General features: G+C 38.8%; 1 long non-coding RNA gene across 1 annotated transcript in view; it reads left to right on the top strand.

The window, feature by feature from the left end:
• The first annotated feature begins 211 nt into the window (after window positions 1–211).
• The window catches only part of LOC140531113 (uncharacterized), a 30,560-nt gene continuing 24,771 nt past the window's right edge, over window positions 212–6,000 (top strand). The window contains exon 1 of the long non-coding RNA XR_011976281.1: window positions 212–326. This is a non-coding gene — a long non-coding RNA (uncharacterized lncRNA). The remainder of the gene's footprint in view (window positions 327–6,000) is intronic.

Raw genomic sequence — 6,000 nt, 5'->3', positions numbered from 1 at the left:
AAACTCCCCATTACACGTGATGTCTCCTACTTGTCAAGTAGCTTCCCTTCAAAGTTACTTGGCTGATATGGGATGTGGGAAAGAGAAGAGAAATTCCTTCCTCCCCTCTTCAGGGATCTCCTGCAGAGGTAGCTCCCAGCTTGTAACTGCTCCAATTCTAGACCACTAACATTCTTCCAGGGCTCAGCTCTTTAGAACCCTCAGAGGCATGGTCAGTTGGTACAAATATAAACCTTATAAAGTGATCAGGATACAGATTATCAGCTTACCATTTTGCTAACATCTCATGTTTGCATTCTGGGTGTTCTGTGACTATTTCAACTGAGGTGAGGTAAACCCCCTCTCTTACACCATGATCTCAGATTTGGATAGGCTTCCAGAGGCCATCTAGTCCTTTTTCCACCTATATAGGAAACTACTGTCTATACCTCTGTAACAGGGGCTAAAAATCTTCCCCACCCATTAAGAGGCCTCAGATTGGGGCTATTAAGGGAATCGTGATTAGGGGAGGCTTGTTTTGTATGAAGGCCCACACCTTTTGTTAATTGCTAATAAGGCACTGGGTCATGAGGATCATGCCCCCTGCTCTGGAAAGTATATATATACTCTGAGGTGAGGTTTTGCTTTGAGACTTACTCATTGGAAGTATTCATTTGGCCAGACAAGACTCTGGGTAGCTGTTAAGGAGCCCCCTGGCTTTGAAAACCCAGCTGCTGGTTCTTCTCTCTCTGGTAACTATGTAAGTATGTAATGGCAGACAGTTGGATCTGTCTGTTGATCTGTGAGGAATGTACTGCTTATGGTCAGACAGTTAGAAGCCCTGTCTGTTGGTCTTTATTTCTCTGCTTATATTTTCTCTGTAGATGGTTGACTTCCTCAAAAGTTGCTTTCTTTCTAGAAAAGCAGATCTAAGAACCTGTGTAGCAGGCCCTTCTATTATGCTGGGGTCCTTGCTACAAACGCCAACAAAATGTAGTTCTGTCCTTAAATGTATACCTTCTGGAAGGGAGAAGCCACTGTTTCCAGATATGGTCTGAAAATGATCACACAACAGGTCTTTAACTTTCCATAGTCTAAATATTCTAAATGTATTCTAAGCTCTTTGGTGTGCCATGTTGAACTGTTGACTCATATTGACTTTCCAGTATACTAAAACTCTCAGATTTTTTTTAGGGGGGGATGAACTTTTATCTAGCCATGTTTTCTCCCATATTCTATTTTTTAAAGTTGTTTTGTTTAACCCTGTGTAAGACTTTGTATTTAGCTCTGTTCAATTTTACCTTATTAGATTTGGGTCATCAGTTTAGTTTGCCAACAGCTTTTGGACTCTGACTCACCCAACTTCATAGCTGTTTTCTGTACATTGGGTAAGCAAACCATCTAATTCTTCATCTAAATCACTGATTAACATATTAAATAGCACAAGTCCAAGCACAGATCTCTGGGCCATAGTATTGGAGGACTTTCTCCAAGATGACAAATCAATAAGGACTTCTCATTCAACAGTTTTTAACTCATCTAACTAAATTTATTATCTATGCATATCTCTCTACCTCATCTACAAGGAGAGAGGAAAGACTTTCTTAAATACTTTGCTGGAATCTAGGTAAACTAATTCCATCCAAGCTTTCCAGGCTAGGACATAAATCCCTCAAACTTTATTAGCTGGAGTGCCTCAGAGACTGCTTCTTTCTCTATGTTGAGTTCTTTCTAATCAGCTAGGATCACTTAGACTTCCATCTCTCCCCATGTCCTTTCTAAAGTTAGACTCCATGTCAAAGTAAATTATTGTAGTTTCTAATACAGAACCCCATGGAATTGCCTTCAGTTTGAGGGAGGCTCCCTAAAGTCCTTCTATGGAACTGTACTTATTTGGACAAAAAAAAAAAAGTTGATTTCTGTGCTCCCTAGAGGGCATTGGTAAGATTTGGTTGAAGTTTTGTTTAAAATCTGTAAAGAGTTCCTGGCACTGGATCAGGAAAGGGGCCCTTGAAGAAAAAAAATCAATGAACCAATCAATAGAATGAATAAATTGTTCCATTAGCTCTTTCCCAGTCTTTTGAATCTGGGTGATGGTTTATATGTGTTCTTTGTTGTGGTTTTTCATGGGAGTTAGAGAAAGCTGTTGCTTGTGTGTTTTGAAGACTCCTCATATCTAGTGGCTACTCTTAGACATGAGAGGTATTTAAAGGGCCTCTCAGATCAACTAGACTGTTTTTCTTCCCCGGCCCTGAGGAGAGTTTCTGCTACTTTTCTGGATGTGAAATTATATTCCAGCCAATGGACCTGCTACTTGATGGCTTCCCTTAGATCTATCACCAGAGTGACAGGAGTGTTAACAACTTTTCCCCTAGTATGTTGTTTAGTTACTTTTCACTACTATACTCTTGTGGGGGTACATCCCCACCAAACTCTTCACTTAACAGTGATATATGGAGTGGATACTTCTCTTGAAATAATGTTGGATGGTAAGGATGGAAGGAAGGAGGAAGGAGTGAGGAGGGAGGGAGGGAGGGAGAGAGGGAAGGAGAGAGAGAGAGAGAGAGAGAGAGAGAGAGAGAGAGAGAGAGAGAGAGAGAGAGAGAGAGATTTTGATTAGGTATCAAAGTCAAAAAAGTTTTCTATATTTGAAAAGAATAACTCTCCAAACACCATGAACCCTCCAGAGGACTATGTACTCTGGTTTTAATGTTGCTTTGAAAACCTCACTGAGTAAAGGTAGTTCGAACTTCTTAAAGCAAGGATAAAGTAAAAATGAGGTTAATTTCCCAAGGAGGAGAAACAAATAAGTACTGTTTTCTTACTGTGACCTAGCTTAGGTGCCAGAAATGTGAAAGAAAGATGCTTTTTTTTGTACACTCAGTTACTTTTTATGTATCTATCTATCCTATCTCTCTGTCTATCTTGTCTGTCTATCTATCTATCAATCCTTTTCTATCTATCTAGTCTGGAAATAGTTGTTTGCATGTTTTCTCTCCCATTACAAACAAGGAGCTCCTTGAGGGCAGGGACTACTATTTTCCTTTCTTTTTACCTTACTGTACAATGGCTAGCACATAGTAAGGGTTTAATAAAAGCTTGTTGGCTTAACTTGTCTTTATTTTTATACAAGAAGAAATGAATACTCAGAAAGGTTATGTGACTTGCCCATGGTCACGTAGGACATAAGGACATTAGGCAGGAATCCAATCCAGTCCTCCTGATGCAAGGTTTAGCACTAGCACCTTCACCATTCCACCTCTATGTACCAAATAAGTGATTGAATAGTAAATGCTCTGGCAATTCAGAGGTGGGCCAAGTTTATCAGAGAAGACTGGAGGAGGTGACCTCTCAGCTGGTCCCAAAGATGGATAGAATATAACAGGCAGAAAGGAGGGGGAGATGTTTCAGGCAGAGTGAGTAGGGGGCAATCTAAATGGCATTGGAATGGAAACGTACACATGGTATATGATGCAGACAACAAATGGACTAATTGACAGAGAAGTTATGTAGGGGAAGTAGTGGAAAGGATTAGATAGGGAAGCTGGGCTCATTTTCTAAGAATCTGAACTCTCCCCACAATCCAATTCAATCCAGTCCAGTCCAACAATCGTTTACTAAGTGCCTGAGAAGTGCCAGGCATTGTGATAAACACTGGGGATGGAATTAATAAAAAGAAGACAGTCTCTACCCTCAACGAGTTTATAATATATATATAAATACACAAAAGGAGGCAGGAAAACAGAGTCTGGGAGAGAGGAATGGGACACCAGAAATCACTCCATATGAGGGCAACTTGTTCCATGGAGTTGAAACCAGGTAGCACAGCAAATGCAAGGGAGAGTCCTCACCTTCATCTCTTGGGAGTCCTTAATTAGACACCTAGCTCAAGTACCCCCTCCTACATGATGCCTTTCCTGACCCACCCCAAATTCTTAACACTTCTCTCAGATCATTTTATATATGCATGTCATTTGGCCTTGCTGGTATAGTGTCTCTAGAACACTGGATATGGAATCAGGAAGACTTGAGTTCAAATTCAACCTTAGACACTTTTTATCTGTATTACCCTGGGTAAGTCACTTAATTTCTGTCTGCTTCAGTTTCCTCATCTATAAAATAGGGATAACAATAGCAATTATTGTTAATGTCCAAGATTGTTATGAGGATCAAATGGGATGATACTTAAAAAGCTCTTTGCAAACCTTAAAATTTTATATACATATTAGCTATCATTATCAGTATTATCAGTAGAAGTTGCAGGAGGAGGAAGAGAAAAAGAAGAGTAGTAGTGGATTAGAGTGTAAGCTTCTTGAAGGCAGAAGCTATTTATTTATTTTTTTCATATCCCTGGGGCTTGGCACACAGTAAGGACTTAATAATTACTTGTTGACTTGATTTGACTAGAAAGAAGCTAGAAGCCACAGAGGTGAAGAGAGCCTCTGGGTAGTGGAGGTGAGAAGATATTTGTGTTTTAGACACAGTGCAAAGGAATAAATGTAGGACATAGAAGGTTGGAAGATGGGATCTTTAAAAATGTGAGCATCAGTTACCAATGGAGTCTTTTCCATTGTGGAATTGTGAACCCATCCAATAAAACTTAATCCTATTGAAATGTATGCCTCTTACATATAAGCTTTACATGTTAGTGAACCAAATCAGCTTGAACTCACTGAGGTCATGCTAAACCAGTCCTTTGCTCTAAAGTTAAAACCTCTAAATAGATCCAAACAGCCTTTGTAATGCCCTTGAGTTCTCCATTTATTGTACTTAGCTTTCTCATTACTTAAATGCAAAAGACTAAAGTTGAAGAGGCCGAAACATACATTTGGAAATTTCAGAAAACATAATAGGCTGAGAGAGATAATGTAATACTTCTCCATGAATAGGGGAGTTTGAATGTCTTGATTACAGCTTTCCTGTTCATCCCTCACACATTCAAATCCAATATATGTGCTTTTATTAATGCGTGAGTGTAGCAATATGCATAAATGAATATTGATAAGGTAGGGCACTGTATATTTATGAGGTTTTATATGTTTTTCTCTTTATGTTTTATTTGTATTTATATCCAGTGCTACATCCTTTGTGCGTGTGTGTTTATAAGTCTAGTGGTTACACAAAGAAATAAGATTTTAATCGATTTCACAATATTCTGCAAATCCAGAAATACTACCATAGGTCTCACAGAATGTGTGTTGGGGACTTTGCATGTAGCCTTCCTTGTGTATGTTGTTGTAAATACCTGAGCACTCCAGCAAGATGCCATCAAGGCATGCTTCTGTGTAGCAATATGCAGTGAAATGGAGCACATGAAGCCAGGGATCTGAAGTCGTCATAGTAACAACTATTCACGCCCTATAACAACATGTGTGATATTCTCTTATATTGCATAAATCTGTAATGTTCATAACCTTGTGGCTATTTAGTGAACTTCAGTTGCCCTGAACATGGAAATCATTCATTTGTATGGTATGACTGGCAGTATTAAAAAGAGTAGGGAGAATGAAAAAAAAAAGTACAAGGCATGGGAACAAACAGTATAAAAAGGCAAAGAACGTTAAAAAAAAAAAAAAGCAATTCAGAGGAAGGAAGATGAAGGTATTACAACATCTTTCTGGACCAAAATACTTACTCAGATGTGTTTATTCCAGTACATTTCATGTATAAACAATGACAATAGAAGTGCTTTTGCATGAATTGGGACCAGAGCATTTGTGGGTAGTTTTCCAGTGGTAATTTTTTTTTAATTTTCTTTTTTTTAATTTTAGTTTTCAACATTCATTTCCACAAAATTTTGAGTTCCAAATTTTCTCCCCATTTCTCCCCTCCCCTCACCCCAAAATGCCAAACATTCTAATTATCCCTATCAACAATCTGCCCTCCCTTCTAACATCCCTCCCTTCCCTTATCCACATCTTCTCTTTTGTCCTGTAGGGCAAGATAAGTTTCTATACCCCATTACCTGTATTTCTTATTTCCCAGTTGTATGCAAGAACAATATTCAGCAGTTGTTCCTAA

The sequence above is a fragment of the Notamacropus eugenii genome, chromosome 3 (genome assembly GCF_028372415.1).
Source record: "Notamacropus eugenii isolate mMacEug1 chromosome 3, mMacEug1.pri_v2, whole genome shotgun sequence".
Lineage (NCBI taxonomy): Eukaryota > Metazoa > Chordata > Mammalia > Diprotodontia > Macropodidae > Notamacropus > Notamacropus eugenii.
The sequence above is the reverse complement of the archived record's forward strand: the minus strand, read 5'-3'. Positions and strand labels throughout refer to the sequence as shown.